This window comes from Hemiscyllium ocellatum, unplaced genomic scaffold (genome assembly GCF_020745735.1).
Source record: "Hemiscyllium ocellatum isolate sHemOce1 unplaced genomic scaffold, sHemOce1.pat.X.cur. scaffold_400_pat_ctg1, whole genome shotgun sequence".
Taxonomy (NCBI): Eukaryota; Metazoa; Chordata; class Chondrichthyes; order Orectolobiformes; family Hemiscylliidae; genus Hemiscyllium; species Hemiscyllium ocellatum.
In genome coordinates, this window is record NW_026868820.1 from 481,802 (window position 1) to 506,185 (window position 24,384).

Here is a 24,384-nt window from a genome sequence, read left to right on the forward strand (position 1 = left end):
AAATCTCCGTGTAAAGCAAGTAATCACTGGGGACTTGTGGAACTAAAGACATGAATCCAATTCATATCAGTAACAAGGTAGTACTTGAAAATGGCGCTAGATTGATCATTGTTAAGTTTGATGGCCAGATATACTTCATATAAAAATGTCAGAAATAAAACAGCATATTAATTGAACTGTCAGTGATTGTGTTTTATTGTACTATAGATCCTGCAAAGACCATAAGCCCTTGTAGATAACTGAAAGGTAGTAAACATGGATCCATCTATGTACACAGGGAGGAAGAGATAATGTGGAGGACTGCAGACCAATTAATTTGAACATATGTAGGGAAACATTTAGATTCCATTTATATAAGAAATGATATTGGGAACTTAGAAATGAACAGCGAAATTGCACGAATCAAAATGCATTTCTGACACAGAAATCATGCCTGACAAACTTCGGAATTCGGAGTTATTTCTTGCAGCATAGACCACGGACAACCAGTGGAAGTAGTTTATTTGGATTTTCAGAAGTCTGGGCGGGGAAAATTTCTGGCTCTAACAGCTGCTCCTTTTTTGAGGGCATTTTAGGTGTTGAAGGTGTTTCCTCGAATTCAGGAGCAGCAATTACTGTTTTGTATGCTGTTGCATTATTTTGGAACTTTGGGGAAAAAAATCAAAGCAACAGCAGTTTTAAGAGGGAAAGGAACAGACAAAGGAAGCACATGGTGAGGGGGAGAAACTGACAGGACAGTGTACCTGCGCAGTTACTGCCAAAACAGTTTGAATTCATGTATCGCTCGATATTGGAGTGTGTCTAGTAAAATTAACAAACAGTGAAATTTACAACTGGTTTGGAGGAAGTGTTTGGGCAATGTCCCCAGCCAGATAAGTGAATTGTTTTAACCGTGTCCTACAGAAAATCTGCAGAATTCAGTAGAGTGGGTTCTTCCTTAATTATATGTTTTCTGAGATATATCTCTTGATTAATCTTAAAATATAAATCATAAATATTAATTTAACCTGGGGCAGTGTTTTGTAGAGGAATAAGACAGTTTTGTTTTTCTGGGTCTGTAGGTTGTGAAAGAGCACAAATGGCCTTCGTAGAATCATATGCGCTTCTGTCAGATGTGGGAGTTTAAAGAGGATTTAAGGTTACTGCGGATTATATCTGCAATAAATGCTTCTAGTTGCGACTCCTATCAGATCGAATGGATCGGTTGGAGAGACAGTTAGTGACAATGAAGAATTTATAGCAGCAACAGTATGTGATGGATGGCAGTTATAGGAAGGAGAGAATGTCTCAGATGCAGTCACAGAGATGGGTTAACTCCAAGAAACGTAAGAGAGGTAAGCAGCTAGTGCAGCAGTCTTTGGGGCTGCTGCACATTTCAAATAAATATGCTGTTTTGGAAAATGTCGGGGATTACAGGGGAATGTAGCACGACAGGCAAGTTTCTGGTATTGGGACTGTGTCTAATGCAACAAGGAGTACGTCAGATTCCACGAGGTCAATTGCGGTCGGGGTCTTCCTAGTCTGAGGTGCAGACAGATGTTTCTGTGACCAGCAGAGAAAAAGCAGAATGGTTTGTTGCTTCCTGGTGCCAGGATCAAGGATGTCTCAGAAAGGGTGCAGAATATTCTCACGGGGGAGAGGGGCATTTCAGAGGTCATTGTCCACATTGGAACCAACGACATAGGAAGGAAAAAGTTTGAGATTCTGGAAGGAGATTGCAGGGTGTGAGGCAGAAATTTAAACAGGAGGTTCTCGAGAGTAGTAATATCTGTATTACTCCTGGCGCTACGAGCAAGTGAGAGCAGGCATAGGAGTATAGAGCAGATGAATGCATGGCTGTGGAGCGCTGGTGTATGAGGGAAGGATTCACATTTTTGGATCATTGGAATCTATTTTGGGGTAGAAGGGACCTATGCCAGAAGAACGGATTGCACCTAAATTGGAAGGGGACGAATATACTTGCAGGGAGATTTGCTGGAGCTGCTCGGATGGTTTAATCTAGTAAAGGGGGAGGGGGCCAGGGAGATAGTGAGGAAATAGATCAATCTGAGATTGGTACAACTGAGAACAGAAAAGAGTCGAACAGTCAGGGCAGGCAGGGACAAGGTAGGACTAATAAAGTAAACTGCATTATTTCAATGCAAGGACCTAACAGGGAAAGCAGATGAACTCAGGGCATGGTTAGGAACATGGGACTGGGATATCATAGCAATCTCAGAAACATGCTCAGGGATGGGCAGGACTGGCAGCTAAATGTTCCAGGATACAAATGCTATAGGAAAGATAGAAAGGGAGGCAGGAATGGGAGGGGAGTGGCATTTTGATCAGGGATAGCATTACAGTTGTACTGAGGGAGGCTATTCCTGGAAATACATCCAGGGAAGTTATTTGGGTCGAACTGAGAAATAAGAACGGATGATCACCTTATTGGGATTGTATTATAGACCTCCTAATAGTCAGAGGGAAATTAAAAAACAAACTTGTAAGTTGATCTCCGTTATCTATCAGAAAGTAGGATGATTAGGGTAGGAGAGTTTACCTTTCCAAACATAGACTGGGCCTGCCATAGCGTTAAGGGTCTAGATGGAGAGCAATTTGTTAAGTGTGTACAGGAAATTTTTCTGATTCATTATGTGGATGAATGTACTACAGAAGGTGCAAAACTTGACCCACCCGAGGGAAATAAGGCAGGGCAGGTGACTGAGGTGTCAGTGGAGGTGCACTTTGGGGCCAGCTACCATAATTCTGTTAGATTTAAAATAATTATGGAAAAGGATAGGCCAGATCTAAAAGTTGAAGTTCTAAATTGGAGAAAGGCCAATTTTGACGGTATTAGGCAAGAAATTTCAAAACCTGATTGGGGGCAGATATTCACAGGTAAACGGACGGCTGGAAAATGGGAGAGTCGTCAGAAATGAGATAACAAGAATCCTGAGAAAGTATATTCCAGTTAGGATGAAAGGAAAGGCTGGTAGGTATAGGGAATGCTGGATAACTAAAGGGTTTGGTTAAGAAAAAGAAGGAAGCATATGTCAGGTATAGACAGGATAGATCGAGCCAATCCTTAGAAGAGTATAAAGGCAGTAGGAGTATACTTAAGAGGGAAATCAAGAGGGCAAAAAGGGGACATGAGATAGCTTTAACAAGTAGAATTAAGGAGAATCCAAAGGGTTTTTACAAATACATTAATGACAAAATCATAACTAGGGAGAGAATATGGCCCCTCAAAGATCAACAAGGCGGCCTTTGTGTGGAGCCGCAGAAAATGAGGGAGATACTAAACGAGTATTTCGCATCAGTATTTAATTTGGAAACGAATATGGACGATATAGAATATCATGATTTAGATGGTTACACGTTGAAAAATGTCCATATTACAGAGGAGGAAGTGCTGGATGTCTTGAAACGGGGTAAAGGTGGATAAATCCCAAGGACCTGAACAGGTGCACCCTAGAACTCTGTGGTTAGCTAGAGAAGTGATTGCTGGGCTTCTTGCTGAGACATTTGTACCGTTGATAATCACAGGACAGGTGCTAGAAGACTGGAGTTTGGCAAACGTGGTGCCACTGTTTAAGAAGGGTGGTACGGACAAGCCAGGTAACTATAGGCCAGTGAATCTGACGTCGGTGGTTGGCAAGTTGTTGGAGGGAATCGTGAAGGACAGAATGTAGATGTATTTGGAAAGACAAAGACTGATTAGGCATAGTCAATATGGCTTTGTGCGTGGGAAATCATATCTTACAATCTTGATTGAGTTTTTTAAAGAAGTAACGAAGAGGATTGATGAGGGAAAGAGCAGTAGATTTGATCGATGCGGACTTCAGTAACGCGTTCGACAAGATTCTCCATGGGAGACTGGTGAGCAAGTTTAGGTCTCACGGAATACAGGGACAACTAGCCAATTGGATACAGAACTGGCTCAAAGTTTGAATACAGAGGGTGGAGGTGGAGGGTTGTTTTTCAGACTGGAGTCCTGTGACAAGTGGAGTGCCACAAGGATCAGTGTTGGATCCTTTTTCGTCATTACATAAATGATTTGGATGCGAGCGTAAGAGGTACAGTTAGTAAGTTTGCAGATGATACCAAAATTGGAGGTGTAGTGGACAGCGAAGAGGGTTACCTCAGATTACAACAGGATCTAGACCAGATGGGCCAATGGGCTGAGAAGTGGCAGATGGATTTTATTCAGATAAATGCGAGATGCTGCATTTTGGGATAACAAATTTTAGCAGGTCTTTTACCATTTAATTATAAGATTAATGGGAATGTTGCTGAACAAAGAGACCTTGGAGTGCAGGTTCATAGCTCCTTGAAAGTGGAGTCGCAGGTAGATAGGATAGTGAAGAAGGCGTTTGGTATGCTTTCCTTTATTGATCAGAATATTGTGCATTGGAGTTGTGAGGTCATGTTACGGCTGTACGGGGCACTGGTTAGGCCACTGTTGGAATATTGCGTGCAATTCTGGTCCTTCCATTGGAAATATGTCGTGAAACTTGAAAGGGTTCAGGAAAGATTTATAAGAATGTTGCTAGGCTGGGAGGATTTGAGCTATAGGAAGAGGCTGTCTAGGCTGTGACTGGTTTCCCTTGAGCGTCGGAGGCTGAGGGGTGACCTTATAGAGATGAATAAAATTATGAGGGGCATGGACAGGGTAAATAGACAAAATGTTTTTCCCTGGGTTCGGGGAGTCCAGAACTAAAGGGTTTAGGTTGAGAGGATAAAGATGTTGTGCGGCACGATGGCACAGTGGTTAGCACTGCTGCCTCACAATTCCCGCCACGGTCGACTCTCTGTGTAGAGTTTGCACATTTTCCCCGTGTCGTCGTGGGTTTCCTCCCACAATCCAAAAATGTGCAGGTTAGGTAAATTGGCTATGCTAATTTGCCCACAGAGTTTGGTGAAGGGGAATGGGTCTGGGTGGGTTGCGCTTCAGCGGATCGGTGTGGATTTGTTTCCACACTGTGAGCAATCTGATCTAAATGTAAAAGATACCTAAGGGGGGCAACATTTTCACACAGACAGTGGTACGAGTATGAAATGAGCTGCCAGAGAATGTGGTGAAGGCTGGTATAATTGCTGCATTTAAAAGGCATTTGGATGGTTATATGAATAGGAAGGGTTTGGGGGATATAGGCCTGGTGCGGGCAGGTGGGACTAGACTGCTAGATATGGACAGATTGGACTAAAAGGTAATTTTCCATACTGTATATCTCTATGACTCTATAAACTCACACAGTGAGTTCGTAAATGCAATTAGTTTGTATGGTAATTGGAGGAATACGTGTAATTGGAAAGTTAAAGTTAGGTTGGATATTGTTTAAGCGAATCAGAATATTCACAAAGACATCATAAAGCCATTCCATAGAGTGTTGGTGAGAGTGTACCTGAGGTATTGAGTGCAGTGTTGGTGACCTAATCTAGAAAGAGTACACTGATCATAGAGGACGTCCAATGGACATTCTCCAGATTAATTCCTCTGATGACAAGATTTTCTGATGGGGAGATTTTTCTTGCGAACTCTCCAGTTTCAAAGCATAAAAGGTGATCGCAGTGAAATTTCAACAATCTATGATACATGTGATGAGGTGGAAATGAATAGGATGTTTCTCTAGCTATCTACTCGATATTTAAGGCAAATAATGACAGGATAAGGGATATTACATTTAAGACGTAATAAGGAGGAAATTCTTCCCTCGGAGGGGACTGACTAACAGGTGCATGGAAGCCTGCTGGCAGGGCAAGATTAAGGAGAATCCCCAGATATTCTTCACGTATATCAAGTGGAACAGAACAACCAGAGAACATGTAGGGCCTATTAGTGACTTATCAAGTTGCATCCAAACTCAACTTCATGGTAGAATGTTGTTTTTGTGACTGGAGCCCAATTTCCCCTGGTGTACCGCAGAGATCAGTGCTGTTTCCCTTATTATTTGTGATATTCATAATTGATATGAATGTGAATTGGGTAGAGGGAATGTGATAAGTAAGATTGTGTTTGACACAAAGATTGGCCGGGTGGTTGGCAGTGAGAGGAAGGTCTTATGTTACAGGAAGATACAGATGGAATGGTCAGATGGTCAGATCAATGGCAGATGGAATGTAACCCTGATAAATATGAGGTGATACACTTTGGAAGAAGGAACCAGACAAAGGAATACTCAAAGAATAGCACCACACAAGGAAGCTCAGAGGGTGCTTCTCCACACATTTCTGAATGTGACTGGATATGATAATTGATGTGTTCAGCATGGCTGTAGATAAAGCCTTTATTCATTGACCCAAGATTATACGAATTTTATATGGTTAGGCCAAATGAAATATTGTGTGCAGTTCTGGGAGTCACATTACAGGAAGGATGTGATTGCACTGGATGAGGAGCAGAGGAGATTCACCAGGATGTTCCCTGGGATGGAGCTTGTGAGCTGTGGAAAGAGCCTGGATAAGCTTGAGTTATTTATTTTGGAGCCAGGAAGTTGAGTGGGTAAGTAATTCAGGTTTAATATTACAAGGGACATGGACAGGGTGAATAGACAACAGCTGTTCTTTTTAGTCAAAGTTTCAGCTTCCTTACAATCTGAAAACAGGAAATGGAGAATGGAGAACAGAGAAACATGACACAACTACTTTACTTCTGTCTTCACAGTAAATTACATAAATAAAGCCTTCCCATCAATAGGAGAAAACCTGAGTCTGATGAGAAAATGATATTGAATGAAATTAGTAAATCAACTAATTTGGTGAAATTACTGGAACTGAAAATAATGGGCATAGAAAAAAATAACACACATTGATGAAATGGGAAACATATTTCAGAAACTGACTGGTAGATTAATTACAGAAAAAAAAAACAATCGAGGCACTAAACTTGGATTTTCAGCAAGACATTTAATAGAGTCCAATCCTCGTGTGCAAAGTAAAAGCACATGAGTTTGGGGGAAATGTATGAACATGGTTTTAAAATGGGAGTGTTGACAGGAAACAATGAGTAGGAACAAATGGATGTTTTTCAGTTTGGAAGGCTCATGAGGCATCTCAATGATTGGTGCTGAGTCGCCAATATTCACAATACATCTCAAACATCTCGTTGAGGGAATCAAATGCAAAGTTTCCAAGTCTGCTGACGGAACTAGGATGTTGGAAAGTGAGGAGGATGTGAAAAAACTTCAAGGTGATTGAAACAAATGGAGTGAATGAGTAAACATGTGACAGATGAAGAGCAGTGTGGTGTTGTCTTCTTTGTTGGGAAACACTAAAATGCCAGCCAACTATTTGAAAAGGGAGTGGTTGAGAAATGTCTATCTATAAAGGGAACTGCAGTTTTTTTTTGTTATTTTTTGGACAGACCTCTGAGTTCCTTGCAGGGCAGAGAGTTCTGAAGACAGAAGCAAACACTGGGAATACATTGGCACACAGACCAGTTTACGCAGACCACCGAGTGGGGAGGTGTAACATTGAAAAGGATCTGGGATCTCCCTGTACACCAGTCACTGAAAGCAATATTGCAGGAGCAGAAAGCAGTCAGGAAGATAAATGGGGTGTTGACCCTTATTTCAGGAGGACTTGAGTCCAGGAGTAAGGGTGTCTCAGTACAGCTGTTCAGGCTTTTGGTGAGACTTTTACTCGAACATTGTGCAGTATTGTGTGCAGTTTTGGTCTCCGTACCTAATAAAGTACAAACCTTAAATTGAGGGAGTGCAGCGAAGGATGACCAGACTGATCTCTGGGTTGACAGACTTTTTGTGGGAGCAGAGCTTGGGGCGACTGAGCCAGTATTCCATGGAGTTTAGGAAAATGAGTGGAGATCTCAGAGGAATATATAAAACTCTGACAGGGTTAGATAGATTAGACACAATGATGATAATACCCCTGGCTGGGACGTCTAAAAGAAGGGGCCACAGTATTAGGTGCAGACAGGTCATATTGCATTTTTTAAGAATAATTGTCTGCACTCAGAGACTGGTGAACTTCGGAATTTTCTCTCACATTAGGCTGTGGAAGACAAGGCACTAAAGACCAATAAGGATGTCCAGACACCGAAAGGATGGGAGACAGAGTAGGAGTACGGTGTAGAAATAAAGGGTCAGCCATCATCATATTCAATTTGATAGCAAACTCGACAGACCAAAGGGACTACCGCAGTTCCTATTTTATAGCTTCACAAGGTTAATCACATTATGGAATGTGTACAGTGTGTGGGGAAAGTGCATTGAGGAGATGTTCAGACATTAACTAAAATGGGCAGGCTCAATGTGCTGTATGGCCTATTCCATTCCCGATGTTTCTGTGCTGTCTGTGGGAACGCTCTGTAAATGTTGTCACAAGTTCGCATATGTTAGGAAGGAGGTCTCTGCAGGGTCAACAGGACTGTGCTTCCGTTCCCTTATCCATATTGAGGCTGGGGCTGGGTGTTCTGTCCGGTTTTATACTTTAAGACCTCGGAGAGGTTTGATACAATAGAGTGTCTTGCTTGGCCTTTTCAGAGACCATTGTAGATTTGATCACATCTCTCTGTGTCCGGTGTCACGTTTAGGCAGACCAGGAAACAAAGGAGATTCACTTCCTGAAAGTACATTGGAAAAGCAAATTGTTGTTTACAAACTACATTGACTTCAAGGTCACTGTTACTGACACCAGATTTGAGATCTCGATATTTTATTAATTGTTTTTAACTTCCACCAGCTGCCAGAGCATTAGTCTGGTCTGGATTATTAATCCAGTGACATTTCCACGGCAGCATCATCTCCACATGGGAACCTATTGGAAACCACACTGCACAAGTTATGTCTGTGCCGCTTGACAGCTCTGTCAAAAAGAACTCCCAATTTGTCTATCGTGATGAGACTGAGGGGGTTGTAATTGGTCAGATTATAATTATTCCCCTCTTATAAAATGGACATAGCTGAGTTATTTTCCACATTGCCAGGGTGGTGTCAGAGTTAGAGTTAGAAGAAAACAGCTTCCCCAGGGACACGGCTTGTTGTGCAGCACAAGTCTTCAGTCCTAATGCAGGAATGGGGTCAGAGCCCATTGCCTTTGTCGTATCTGCTGTGTTCAGCTGTTTCTTCATGTCACGTGCAGCGAATCAAATTAGTTGAAGACTGGCATTTGTGATTCTGTGGGCATCATGATGACAGTGAGTTGAATCATCCACTCAACACCGCTGGCTAGGATAGTACAGATACTATTTCCTTGTTTTTTACACTGATGTGCAGAGCTGATGCATTGATAGAATGGGAATAATTGTGGAGCCCACTCCACCAGTTAGTTGCTTCATCATCTATCACGATTTTTGGCCGGATGTGGCAGGCTGCAGAGGTTTCATCTGGGTGTATTGATCTTGTGACAATTTCTCTCTCTCGATCATAAGATTTGGTTTCATTTGGGTTTGATAGGATTCATTGTCGCATGTATCTAAGTAGAGTGACACTGTTTGTTTATACACAGTTCTGGCAGATCATAGTGAGAGTTGGAGCTGCCTTTTTTTAGGGACATGGAGTGGCGGAAATGTAAACGTCTACTTCAGCAGTCTGTTTTTGAAGAGCCACAAAATAGACAGAAATTAAATAAATTGCTTCAGCATTAGTGAAAGAAGTACCTTTGAGAAGGAAATAATTCCAAGGCAAAAGAAAGGATAATCTGATTCGCAAGATTCTGAAACATGTCAACCTAGTGATAAAGAAAGTTCTTGTATTGAAAAAAATGATGATTTGTAACAGAACACAGATGAAATAATGAAATTATAGCATAAAAACTTTGAAGAATCACGAGAAAAGTAACATATTCTGATTTCAGTCAGGATTCTTTTCATCCACAAAACCAGCTACTCAGGTTATCTTTCAGAAGGGAGCTGCGCCTTTGAAACTATTTAAAATAGTAATAAGTTCGAGTTAAATATTTGGTAAATAATCATGGACACAGATTTCAATTATAAAACCTTAAAGGGATGCCTGGCATGTCTTGTCTAATTCGCTAGGAAAAATATTAACAGTAGAAATAATAATAATATTACGATTTTCGTATCAGAATCAACTTTTTAATGTAAAACGTGATAACGGAATTTGTTGGCCTATATACATACGGTGTCAGGAAACCACTCTGCACACATTGGACAAAAACTGACCTGTACAAAGTTATTGAACTGTAGCGTTTCCAGTCAATATATGGAAAGATAAATTCTTTCATAACAACTAATCTGTTACTTTCGCTCCTATCCAGTATCATCTTTGTAATCCTTTCCTCTACATCTCTGGAACTTTTCAGAGGGCAATAGAGACCTGTCAACAGGGTGACCTCTCCGTTTTTGTTTCTAACCTCTTCCCATGCTACCTCAGTACACGAGTCCTTATCAAGCATCCTTTCTACCAACGTAATGGTGTCTTTGATTTTCAATGCCACCCCACCCTCCCCCACCCCAAACCCACCCTGCCCCACTTTTAGTACCTTCCTTGTTCTGAATGAAGCATCTAAACCCTGGAGCCTCCAACGATCAGTCCTGTCCCTGCTCTATCCATTTCTCCAAAATGGCCACAACATCAAGCTGTACAACTGAACAATTTGGAAACAGGGTGTGATTGGAGGGATGTTAAACGCGGGTGAGTAGGATAGATCAGAAGGGAGATAGACAGGAACAAACAGAAAATGGAAGTTTTATTTAGAAATTCTCACGGACTGCAAGGCCTTTATCTATTGCTATACGGTTTAAGCACTGCGCGGATACTGGCTGTGGTCCCAGATCATTTATCGCCAACAATATCACAGAGCTGAGTTGCTGACAGTTAAACAGAGTCCAAAAGGCCAAGTGTTTTTTTTCTACAGTGAGAAGGTGATTTAATTTAAATAGACTGGGTGAACAACAGCAGGAATGAGAACCCCTCAGTACTGAGATAATGCGCCAGACAATTTCAATGAGGTGGATCACTGACAGAGGGGAAATCAGCATCTCAGCTGTGGGCCAAATAATGATTGATATAGACTGCACAGCACTTCCGTGATTTTGTAATACACATTTCAATTTATATAGCTCAATATCATGAGTGTATCTTTTTTTTGTACTTCCCATAGTTTAGTACGGACAGAAAATAATTTTGTCCTCGTTTTTGTGTTCAATAAACAAATTGTACTCCTCATTCCTCACTTTAGATGTATCCTTGAATTTTCTTCATATGAGCTATAAAGAGTAATATTCCAACACTGATGACTGAGGAATATTATTGCCCCTCCCTCCTGTCTGAACTGCCATGTCCCCCAATTCTCTCTGTTTTCTGTCTTCTCCACAATGCCATAGCCACACTCTAATTGAAGTCCAGTAAATGACATTTCATCACAGTTCACTAACATCGATCACATCAATAGCACAGGCCTCATCTGACTCTCTCTGAACCTGGAATAACAATCTGAATTGCATTTGTCACGTTCAATTCTCTGTTAACATAACCATGCCATTTGTCTGTTACAACCCCACGTTTCTCAGACACACATTCCCTTCAGATCATAAACTATAAAAATTGTCTCAATGTTTAATTGAAATTATGATGTTTGATCAATAGCTCCAGGATGTATAATCAGAGATGCATGTTTACGTTCTGATGAACTTATAGCATTACTCCTGCATCCAAGACAGATTGAATGATTACACTCAATTGATCTACCAGCCTCAAGATTTGTTCCATCAGTCACCCTCACATAGCCCATCCAGAAAATGACAGTTTGAATCATTGTTTTGAATTTGAACAAAACAATATTGAATTGAAAGGCGTTGGCTGGAGCTATTTGTTCAGTGACTGTGATTGATGTCAGTCTCCGTGGATCCGAGATGTGTCACTGGAGGGTTTGCCTCTTCTATTAATTAAGGACTCGGTTCAATGTGTATCCCAGTATGGGCGGGAGCATCATCGACTGGACTAACAGGGATCAGTAGCTCGAGAGACGGAGGAGGAGAGATCAGAATCTGAGAACATTAGACTGGGACGTTCAAAAAATGGATCAAATGTGAGAATCTTCGACTGGAATATTGCAACAGACAGGAGTTTATACTTGGGTCTTTCCTACCTTTCTCAGCCTTGGATATCATTAGCATCACGGATCGAAGATATCCTTTGGATTATTCAAGGAGGTTACTATCCGATCCTCGCTATAGTTGGTGTTCCTGGTAAGTCATTCCATCTGACCATTAAACTGAGTTGAACTGAATTGCTGTTCATATTCAAATTTTAAAATTTGGAAGTCATCATTTTCAGACCCAGTCAAAAAAATTATTCCTTACTGATTAAAACTAGCAAATTACTATCCACAACTTACTCAACAATACGCGAGGAGAAACCAGACTGTTCTGAAACTCCATTATCTTTTTTCTCCATTCATATTCACATTTCTACATATTCTCCCCACTCACCAATCCTACCCAGGACCACTATCAGGATATTTCAGTCACATTCTCAGCCTCAATGCAACTGCTGAATAATCCATCATTTGTGCCTTTAGTAAATCCAGATTTAACCGTTTCGAGTCCCTTCTAACTATGCTTACGTCACAACATATTTGCACTTGAGATGGGTAATTTGTCCTCTCCACAGAGATGGACAGACAGTGCATGGTGGTCAAGTCATTGACTCATCATCAAGCGGCACACAATAATAATCTTTTTGTGTCTCATGAAGGAAGTTGATGGAATGCAAATGAAATCATCACCACTTGTTTTAAACAGAAGCCTATCTGTTTGCCTCATGTCCTGTAGAGAAGGCAATGGGTTATTCTTCCATGTTCATGTCTCTGTGTGACAGCAAACCCACATCAATGTGGTTTACCCTTTATTATCCTGTGCAACAGCTGAATCAGCCACTCAGTTCAAGATCAGCATAACATGCTGGCCTGACCAGGACTGCACACATCCCATGAGAGCAGAACAACAGGAAAGGTAGCTCCCTTCCTCTGCCTGATTTCCCTGTTCCTGCAAGTAATTTCCATTCAGGTAGGTGACCATTCCTGGTTCAAGTGAATTCTTTCTGATTGAGTCTCCCTCTGAACGTGATATACATCTCCATCGGCACCTCTGGTGATGACTGACGCAAAGATGTAAGAAACTTCAAAATGCCATGTCATTCGCAGTGTAGTGAGAAGGAATGGCTTTTTTATACCACAGGAAAGAAGCTGAGACAGCTAAGTGAGGGAACAGAATTAGTGTGATCACCCTAGAGTGTTGTTGAGATAGTATTTATGGTATTGTGCACAGATTTTCTCTCCTTTATAAGGAATAATCCTCTTGGCAGAAAGAGTGTAATGGAGATTCACTAGACTCATTGTTGGGATGATTGTACCATCGGGAGTGTCTGAGGGTTAATCTGTAGCACTTTGAAGGAATAAGAGGTGATTGCATTGAACTTAAGTGGATGGACAGTCACTCATTATATTCCAAACAGAACTAATACGGTGATAAGTTCCATGTTTTCTTTACTTAGTTTACATGATTCTCGATGGCTTAAAAGACTCTGAGAACGTCCCTCTCACTCCACTCGACTCCCCATTTCGATTGAGAGAGAGAGGGCCAGTCTTGAACTAAACTTTTCCAACATTAATACAGTGTATTTGGTGTGTGATCATACATAGAACTTCACGTTATCCACCATCCCGACAGGAGCCACAATACCTCCACTCTAAAACAGTTAACTATCCCCACCAGCTTCTGACCCACGGAGAACATGGGTCTGTCTTCCTGGAGATGTAAGATGCCTCCTTGAGGCTTGGCACAAAACATTTGGCTTCCTTCCTCACTGCCGGCAAAACATGTTACAGTATAATGTGTCCCACAGGCAATGGAGCCACGAGGAACATCGTGTGCCATCTGTGAGTGCAGTATCTGCTCCATTTGTTTTCCAGGATGGAGCATCAGTGACACCCTCCTATTCCTGTGTAAGTGTCTCGAGGGGTGAATGGTCTCCTCCTGGTTCTATAGAACAGGTTTAGGGGTCTTACTGGACTCTGCCTGTTCCTGTTTAACAGCTCAATGTACTGACTAGATGCCTCCTCTTCCTGTGGAACAGGCAGGAGGATTAAATGGGCTGTCCCTCTTCTTGTTCAGTCATTTCGATGGGCTGAATGGTTTCCACATATCCATGTAACCAGCTTGAGATGCTGAATGAGCTCCTCTTTTAACTGTGGAAATGTGCAGTGTCTGGCCGTGCTGTTACATGAATGTTACCGACACTTTAACAGCACAAACCTGAATGTTGTTTGGGTCTTGCTGAATATAGACACAGACCGGTTCAGGAGCTGAGGGGGGACAAATTGTTCTGAATATTGTGTGATCTTCAGTGATCACCCTGCTTCTGATCTTGAGATAGATGGGGAGCACCGGGAATGGGGACATACAGGCGTTGAAGATGTTTGTGCTGAGCAAGTTAATTTGAGGATTTCCTGAAGAGATGTCCGGGACTGAAAGGATTGTCGGCCACCGACCACAAACATCTTCCTTTATGCTCTGAAAGACCCCAACCAGTGGGGAAGGTTAGACCTGATTCTCATTAAGCTCAAATAAGTAGGTGGTCCCGATAACATCCTCAGCCAACTACCGCCTTGATCTCAAGGCCATTCACTCTTTCCTGAGCCCCTGTGTTCACCACTTGTTCATATCAATAGGTGATGGTGTATGTGTAGAGAGTGTTTTCCTCTCACAGAGGGTAATCAATGTCAGGAATTATCTGGACTAGTGAGTAAGGGGAGCTACATCACTGAAAGTATTTAAGAGGTGGTACATGAATCTTTGACCTGTCAAACAGTTCAGGATTGTGAATAACTGGCCATTAAGGAGGAGGTAATGCTAACAGTAGGTCAGTCATGATTGTATACAATGGCTTGACTGGCCGAATTAACTATTCCTGTTCCTTTTGTTTTCATTTTCTGTAATTTCAAAGTAAACGGCTGCAATTTTCCTGGATGTACTGTTATTGCATGTTATAATCAGAGAGAGCAAAGCATTTTTGAGTCATCTCTGAGTGAGGCTCTACCATGCACTTTGATCTGATTAAGGTCTCAGCAGCACTTTTCTGTCAGTGTATCATTTCCCTACATTCATTTGTCTTTCAAATGTCTTACATAGACAATTTTGAACACATGGAAATATCCAGGCATAACAATCTTCTGTGGAAGGGAATTCACACCTTACCAACCCTTGAGAATCTCTTGTTTGTGTTCTGACCAATGTTGGAGGGTCACTCATGTCTTTTCCCACTCCTCTATTGGTGAAAGCAAATTTTAAATGTAACCAGTTGAATGCTGTGTCCAATGATATCGGTATCAGACTGGGTAATTTTCTAGAAAGATCTGGGACACATAAAGTTGAACTGTGAACAAATGGTAAAATGATAGTGTCCCAATTTTTTTTCTGACTTTGAACTTATTCTGCTCACAGAAATGTGTGGGAATGCGGATTTCTTCCTGGAACAGTTGGATTTGGCTGAATTCCCTTTTCTTCGAGCTGTGAATCCTCATCAGGAATCCTCTAGGAGTGGTAAAGATGACTCAGGATTTTTCTGCTCTCATGCCTTGTTTTCAGGCAGAACACAGTAAGAGAGAGAGAGAGAGAGAGAGACCAATTGGCTGCTGCTTCTGAAGCAAGTAATATTTTTCTCCGTCTCTGTGTAGAAAAATACAAGAATGTCAACTGAAAACCAAACTGGACCATGTGCACCTCCATGTACATTCTCTGGAATGGATGATAATAGACTGTATGTTGTATGCAGCATCATTGCTGTTGTTGTGCACAGTGCCTTTCATTAGCAAAAGAAAATAATGTGCCCGTTTTATGATTTGATGAGATGTTTATATGCATCTGCATAATTTTTAAAAATCGGTTGATATCTTCATAATATTTGTGTTAATACCAATGCATCTCATTCAAAAATATTATCTAGCTTTCGTCTTCTTAACCAAGAGAAAATATGTATCCAGCTGAAAGACTTCTCTGAAAATCGTGGTTCAATAAGATTTCTCATCTAAGATCCAAACAGATAATTCCCGATAACAAAAGGCCTTCATTTCAGGAATGAGTAAAAGGAAGCATCTTTGAACATCTTTGAAAGGAATTGTATCCGGTTTTATTTTTAGTTTAGAGGATGAAAACTGCCCCCAGTGTACCTGATGTGGTCTCAGAAATGCCCTGTACAGATACAGTGAAATATTGCTAATTAAACCAAATACCCGTTGCCACAAACAGCATCATTCCACTTGCCTTCCGAATCGCTTGCTGCATCTGCAGATAGACTTAATATGATTCAAGTACCAGGAATATGAAAAACATCTGCACCACAGAGTTCTGCAATCTCTCTCCATTTAAATTGTTCCTGACTGCAATAGACAACTCACATTATATTGTTTCTGCTGAGGGTATCCTCACTAACCTTCCTTGTCTACATCATAATGCAGATTCACTACCTCCATTTGAAGATCTATTGAATGATCATTTTGGTGCACAAGGTAGTTCAGCTTTGATCCATTCAGTCCCTTCATCCAGATATTTTACATAGATTATTGATCATTGATGACCCTACAGTGATCTCTGAGTCAAAACTAGTTACAGTTTTGTTTAAAAAATCATATATCTCTACTATTTCCTGTTAGTGACAGCATCCCTGTTCCTGTGCAGCAATTCAGGCGGGTTGAATGGCCTCGTTCTGGGCTGTGTAATGTACTCAACGAGCTGAATTACTTCATCCTATATTCCTGTGTAATTCTTTGTAGGGATAGAATGTTCTCCTCCCGTCTCATTGTAACGATACAGTCTGGCTGAATGGGATGGTCGTCTACCCTGTAATCGCGTTGAGAGGTGGATTGAGGGAACAACCCACGGGGTAGGGACAGCAGTATATCTTTTAACGGCCGGGAGCATGGATTGAGGGAACAACACATGGAGTAGGGGCAGCAGTATATTCCTGTAACAGTCGGGAGGATGGATTGATGGAACAACACATTGGAAAGGGGCAGCAGTTGGCCATTTGATGACACCATTCAGAATGCTCATGGCTGATCCGAGTGTGTCTGACCATCCGTCTCCTGTCTGTTCCCAATAAACATTGACTCTCCTGTCCAGCAAAGATCAGTCAAGCTCAAACTAAAATACCCTAATTAACCGAGTCTTCACTGCTCCCTGAGGATGGGGACACCACTGACAGCACAACAGTGAAGGGAAAGGGACATCCTTCTTCCACTGTGGGACACATTTTTTAAAAACTGTGTTAACCTCATGTCAAATCACTGCCCCATTTCTAATATAGTGTTACAATAACTAGGAATCGACATTAACCATTCTGCCCTCCAATCTTTTCCCACATTACCACTGACTCTTTCCAATCAAACATGATGCTGCTGCTGTCTCAGGAAGAGCATTAAAAAAGGAGCAGAATTAGCCCTATCGAGTCTGAAATACCATTCAGTCTTTTCTAATATGTTCCACAACATCAGTCTCCTACCTTCTCCCTAGAATCTTTGATCTCCTTATAAATAAAAAAAGTGTTTATTTGTGACTTAATGTGCATTTATATGTGTGTGTGTGTGTGTGTCCATGTGCTTGTTATTGTTTTGTATTTGCGTGACTATGTCTGTCTGTGTATCAGCCCGTGTGTTTCTATCTGTGTTTGTGTCTATTTGTGTGTGACGATATATGTCTTTGTGTGCTTCTATGTGTGTGCATGCTTATCTCCTTGTATGCATTGTGCATGCTAGTATATTGGGGTATTTACCAATACTTCTGTGTAATTCAATGCCTGCATCTCTGTGCAATGGGATATCTGTTCTTCTGCGAGTGAGAGAGATGAGTTTGGAACTGACAGTAGGTTTGAATTGAGAATTGTTCTTAACAGAATATTGCTCCTTACTCGGTTGGTGGGACGTGGATGTTTCACAATCTCCACACAAGGCCTCCTGGTCCTCTCCGGCTCTCTCCAGGATCCTCCCCACATATCATGGTAGGGGGATGAGGGAACGGATATCCGGCACTCCACGACTCGGCTTAGCCCTTTCTGTCCTATTCCAGGCTGTTTCTCCTGGAATGGGAGAAAGGGAGAGAATGAGTGAGGGTGGGAGTGGATGTGCCTGCTGTTAGTGCTGGGGTAGGTGAGGCTTATGCCCGAAGCGTCGACTCTCCTGTTCCTTGGATGCTGCCTGACCTGCTGCGCTTTTCCAGCAACACATTTTGAGCTCTGATCTACAGCATCTGCAAGCATCATTTTCTCCCAGGTGAGGTGTGACATGATGAGGTGGCCGGAGGGCGTTTGTCCATAGTGTTGTATGAATGTAATGCTATTAATGTGCGGGGCTATTGCATCAGGGACAGAGAATGTGGGGGAGGAAGGTACTGAATTCAACAGAGGGAATGGTCGCGCTTGAGCCTTATTTGGAGGTAGAGCGTGAGCCTTGGTTGAGGGTAGGTGCTGTAACAGATATACAGTGAGTGTGAGGGAGCAGTGAGAATATACGGTGACACTTATTCTGACAGAGCGAAATGGATGTTGATGCTTGTCCTGTATTGCTGGACATGTCTTCAGATCATCTCAGCATCGAGGTGAGCCTCCCCGAATGCCTTATCCAAGTCTATCGCTAGTAACGACAGAGGCTCTGTCCATCAGATTCCACAGAATCAGTTTGGGTGGATCTTACAAATAGCAAAGAGAAACAAACTTGTTGTGTTATATATCTGAACCAAAACTGTCGCGCAAATGTTTTGCATCATATGCTCTGGAAATTAGATATGCAACTATATGCAAAGGGAAGCTATGACATACTGATATTATCGCTCGGCTCTTAACCTAGAGACCCATGTAATGTTCTGGGGACATGGATTCAAATCCTGCCATGGCAGATTGTGGAATTTGAATTCAATAAGTATCTGGTATCGAGAGTTTATGATGATCAGAAATCCATTGTTGATTTTTGGAAAAACTCATCTGGTTCACTAATGTCCTTTAGTGAAGGAAACTGGCTGTTCTTACCTGGTCTGGCCTGCACGTCACTCCAGGTCCAAGACAACACTGTTAATTCTTAACTGCCGTCTGACATGACCAGCAAATACTGGTTATCCAATGAAGCCCCCATCCTGTGAATCAGTAACAAATACTCGTGGGTTCTGCAGTAATAATAGATGGTGTCAAGTTGAATCGAAACTGAGTAAACTAAGTGACAGCTAATGTTGTGAAAAATAAATTCCATAAGCGTATATCAGGTAGGTTGAAGGGTATGTTGTGAACCAAACTAGAGGTAGATTATTTCGGATTTGGTGCTGTGTGATACTGATCAAGGATGATCAGCCATGATTATATTGAATGGTGGTGCAGGCTCGAAGGCCAGAATGGCCTACTCCTGCACCTATTGTTTATTGTGTGGTCGGAAGGACTAATTACTAACCTTGCTCTGAAGCAGCTTTGGAGGAATAGTGACATTAATATGTTGTATTTTACACGGCGTCTGCATTCAATATGGAATGGTTGAGCATTCTGGAACATCATGGAAGCCCAGAGGCTAGAGTGTCAAGTTCGCTCCAGTGAATTGGGGAAGTACAATATAAATTCAGCAGGAGAACAATGGTTGTTAGACTCATAGAGTCTTACAGCACGGAGACAGGCCATTCGGCCCAAACTTGTGCATTCCGAACAAAATATTTCCCTGTTTCCTTCTAATCCTTTCCTACCTGTGTGCTTGTCCAAATGTTTTATCAAATTTTGTGAATGTACCCGCCTTAACCACTTCTGCTGGTAGCTCGTCCCATATGCATACCACTCTGTGTGTAAAAGAAATTGCCCCCTCAGGCTCCATTTTACCCTTTCCTCTCTGACCTTAACTTGATGCCCTCTAGTCCGTGGTTGCCCAATCCTGGGGGAAAAAAAACTGAGTGCATTCACTCTATCACTGCCTCCCATAATCTTTTACACTACTGTCAGATCCCCTTCAGCCTCATACATTCTAAAGTGAAAACTCCAAGCTTGTTCAACCTCTCACTATAACTCAGACCATTGAGTCTTGGCAAAATCCTTGTAAACTTCTTCTGCACTCTTTCCAGTTTAATAACATCCTTCCTAGAGCAAAGTGAACAAAACTGAACATGACGTGACAAGTATGGACTCGCCAACATCTTGTATAACTACAACATAACTCCCTAATTTCGATATTCAGTTCTCTAACTGATGAAGGCCAGTGAGTCAAATGCCTTTTTCAGTGCCTTGTCTACCTGGGACTCCACTTACAGTGAACTGTGAACCTGAATTCCAGTGTCACTCTGTTCCACTGCACTCCTTAAGACCCTGCCATTCACCATGAAACTCCTGCCTTGATTTGACTTTCTAAAATGCAAGAACTTACACTTATCTGAATTAAACTCCATTTGCCATTTCTCGGCCCACTTCCTCACCTAATCAATGTACTGCTGTAATTTCTGAAATTTCTGATAACCTTCCTCACTGTTCACGATTCCACCTATTTTAGTGTCACCTTGAAACTTAAAAATCATGCCTGTACATGCTCAGCTAAATCATACATATGCGTGTGTGTGTATATATGTGTGTGTTTTATATATATATATATATATATATATATATATAGTCCCAGCACCGACCCCTGAGGCATTCCATTAATCACAGGCCTCCAGTCCGACAAGCATCCTTCCACGATTACCCTCTTCTTCCTATCATCAAGCCAATTTTGGACCTAATTTGCCAGCTTCCCCTCAATTCCATGCGATCTAAACTTCCAGAGGAGCGTACCATGTAGAACCTGATTGAAGGCCTCACTGAAATCCATATAGACTAAATATACAAACATGCCCTTGTCAAAGTTACTGGTCATATTATCAAAGCCGTCTAACAAACTTGTGAGCCATAATCCCTCATTCGCATGGCCCTGTCTTTCCAAATGCATGTATATCTTCTCCCTCAGAATCTTCTCAAGTAACTTACGTGCTACAGATTTTAGGTTTACTGGTCTATAGTTCCCTGGTATATCTTTGTAGCCCTTCTTGGATAACGGCACAGCATTCACTACCCTCCAGTCCTCCAGGACATCACCCGTTGGCTACCAATGATGCAAATGTACCAACCAGGGCCCCCGCTATGTCTTTCCTGTCCTGCAGTGTTCCTGAATATATATGGTCAGGACCAGGAGATTTATATAAATACTACAACGTCGGAAAATATGTTTATTTATTTCGGGTAGAACACCCAAGAGTGAGAAAATGAGTTAACAATGATTAGCATAATAAATTAAAGATTATTTTAAGCACATGAAGTGACTTCAGAAGAATTCCAGACATTGTGGAATCCTGAGAATTCTCAGAAATCTACGATCCAGAAAAGGAGGGCCAAGAAACGGGTCAGGTAATCAAAAAGCGAACATGCACACAAACAAATAGGAACATAAAGACTGCATAAATCTATGATGTATATTTCAAAGGAAAGAGAAAAGCATAGTCAAACGTGGAAATCTGCAATCAGGAGAGACGAGCTTATTATGGATAACAGGGAAATGGCCAAGTAAATAACCAGTTACCTTGCATCTGTCTTCATGGAGGAAGATCCAGAAAATCACCCAGAAATACGACATCTTCATATAGGACTTGTGGATCGAAAGATATAAAGTCAATTTATATCAGTAACAAGGCATTACTTGAACATGCAGCTGGATTAAGCATTGCTAACTTTGACAAGCCAGATGTACTTCATACCAAAATCTTCAGAAATAAACCACTAATAGAAGTATTAGTTGCACTGTCAATGACTGTGTTCTATTTCTCACTGAATTGTGCATAGTCTGGAAGCCGTTGAAGATAAATGGACATCAGTAAACTTGAACCAAGCACTATAGATGAACGGTAGTGATTCAAGCATCTGCAAAGGGAAGAAGAGATAGTGTGGAGAACTGCAGACCAATTAACTCGACATTTGTGGGGAAACTGTTGGAATGTATTATATAGGATGTGACATTCGTTATTTAGAAGTTAAGAGTAACATTGGCGAGAATCAGTACGCATTTCTGAAAGGGAAATCATACTTGACAAGCTTTGGAATTGTTTGAAGTTGATTCTTACAGCATAGATAATGGGGAACCAGTACAATTGGCATATTTTACATTATTAGAAGGCTTTCTATAAGAACTCACACAATGAGTTCGTAAATGCAATGAATGTGAAAGTTATTTGGAGGAATATATGCAAGTGGTAAGTTAAAGTTTGGATTGCTTTGCTTTAAGGGATTCAGAATACAGATGTAAAGACATGTTGAGGCAGTTTAATGGCGTATTGGTGAGTACTATGCCTGGAACATTGAGTACATTTTTGGTGACCAAATCTGAGAAAGAATATACTGACGACAGAGGAAGTTCAATGGACATTTTCCAGATTAATCCCACAGATGGTGAGATTGCCTGATGAGGAAACTCGGTCTGTGTTCTCTAGTGTTTCAAACAATGAGAGATTGGTCACTGTGAAATATATAAAAGTCACAAAACATGTGACAAGTTGGAAATTAAAAGGTTGTTTCTCCGGCTGTCTAATCCACATTCAAGGGAATAATGGCAGGGTAAAGGACAAACCAATTAAGGCTGCAATAAGGAGGAAATTCTGCACACGTAGGGGACTCACTCACACGGGGCATGGAAACCTGCTGGCAGCGCAAGTTAGGGTGAATTTCCAGATATTCCACAAGTGTGTCCAGCAGAATCAGAATAACCAGGGAACAGGTCGGACTCATTAATGACTTGCCAAATTGCATCCAAATGAAGTTTAGTCGTAGGACACAGAAGGTGGTGGTAGTCGGCTGCTTGTGTGACTGAGACCAGTATCCAATGGTATACCACAGGGTTCAGTGCTGTGTCCGTCATTGTTTGTGATTCGGAGGTGCTGGTGTTGGACTAGGTGGACAATCCTAAAACTCGCATAACACCAGATTATAGTCCAACAGGTTTATTCGGCGGCACTAGGTTTCGAAGCGCTGCTTCTTCATCAAAGCGCACAATCACCTGATGAAGAAGTAGCGGTTCGAAAGGTAGTGCCTCCGAACAAACATGTTGGACTCTAACCTGATGTTGTGTGATTTTCAACTTAAATATTTATGATACTCGTAAATGATGTAGCTGTGAATATGGACGAGAGGTGGGGAGTGTGATAAGTATGTTTGTGTTTGATACGCAGATTGGCTGGTTGGTTGGCAGTGAGGAGGAAGGCGCTAAGTTACGGGAGTCTACAGGTGGAATGGTCAGTTGGGAATTCAATGGCAGGTGGAATTCAACCCTGTTAAATATGAGGTGATACACTTTGGAAGAAGGAACCAGACAGGGGAGGACTCAATGAATGGCAGCACACTAGGAAGGTCAGAGGGTGCTTCTACTCACATCCCTGAATGTGATGGACAGGTTAATACACAATTTGGGAAAGCATCGGGGGCTGTAAACATAACATTGCTTCATTGAGCCACAGACTATAAGAGCTATGCAGAACTTTGGTGAGGCCAAGATGGAATACAAAATGTAGTTCTGGAAACCACATTACAGGAAGGATGTGAGTGCACAGGAGGGGGTGCAGAGGAGATTCACCAGGATGTTCCCTGGGATGGAGCATATCAGCTATGGAGAGAAGCTGGATAAGCTTTGGTTGTTTAGATTGGAGGAGAGGAGGCTGGGGGGTGGTGGGGGGGGTGCGTGATTCAGAAGCATAGGATTACAGGGTGTATGGACAGCTGTTATTCCTTTTAGTCAAATGGCCACACCTTTAAAGTGAAGGGTTTGCGGTTCAGTGAGGATTTGAGGATTGCTTTTCACCCAGTCTGTTGGTGTCTGAAATACAATTCTTGAGTGGGGAGTTGTCATGGTAATCTCAAAACCATTAGATAATACATGGTAGTGCACTTGAAATGCCTTAAGATTTACAGCTACAGGTATTGTGTCAGAAAGTGGGTCTAGTGTAGACCGTGCTGTATTTCTGATAGTACGCAGTCTTTGCTTCTGTGATTGTATGGTTGTGGAAGGCCAATCACTGAGTACCTTAAGATAGGAATTGATAGGTTTCTGAAGAATATATTAACAAAGTTGATAAGACAGAACTTGTAATATTTTATGACAATATGCTAATGGCAAAATTAAGAGAAAGAAATTTGCAGGACCGGGAAATAGCAGAACTGTGGACCAAACACTTCGGTTATGCCTCCACAGGGGAATGCAAAACAAAAAAGAAAACTTCCTAGCAATACTATGGATCTTTAGTCTGGTGAGAAAAAGGGAATATAATCAAGTTAGCAACTAGACAGTTTAGACAAAGTATTGGACCGACATTAATGGGCATAGACAAAAGTCAACAGAGATTTACGAAAGGGGAATTATATTTGAAATAAGTGGCATTTATCAAAATTATGGAGAAGC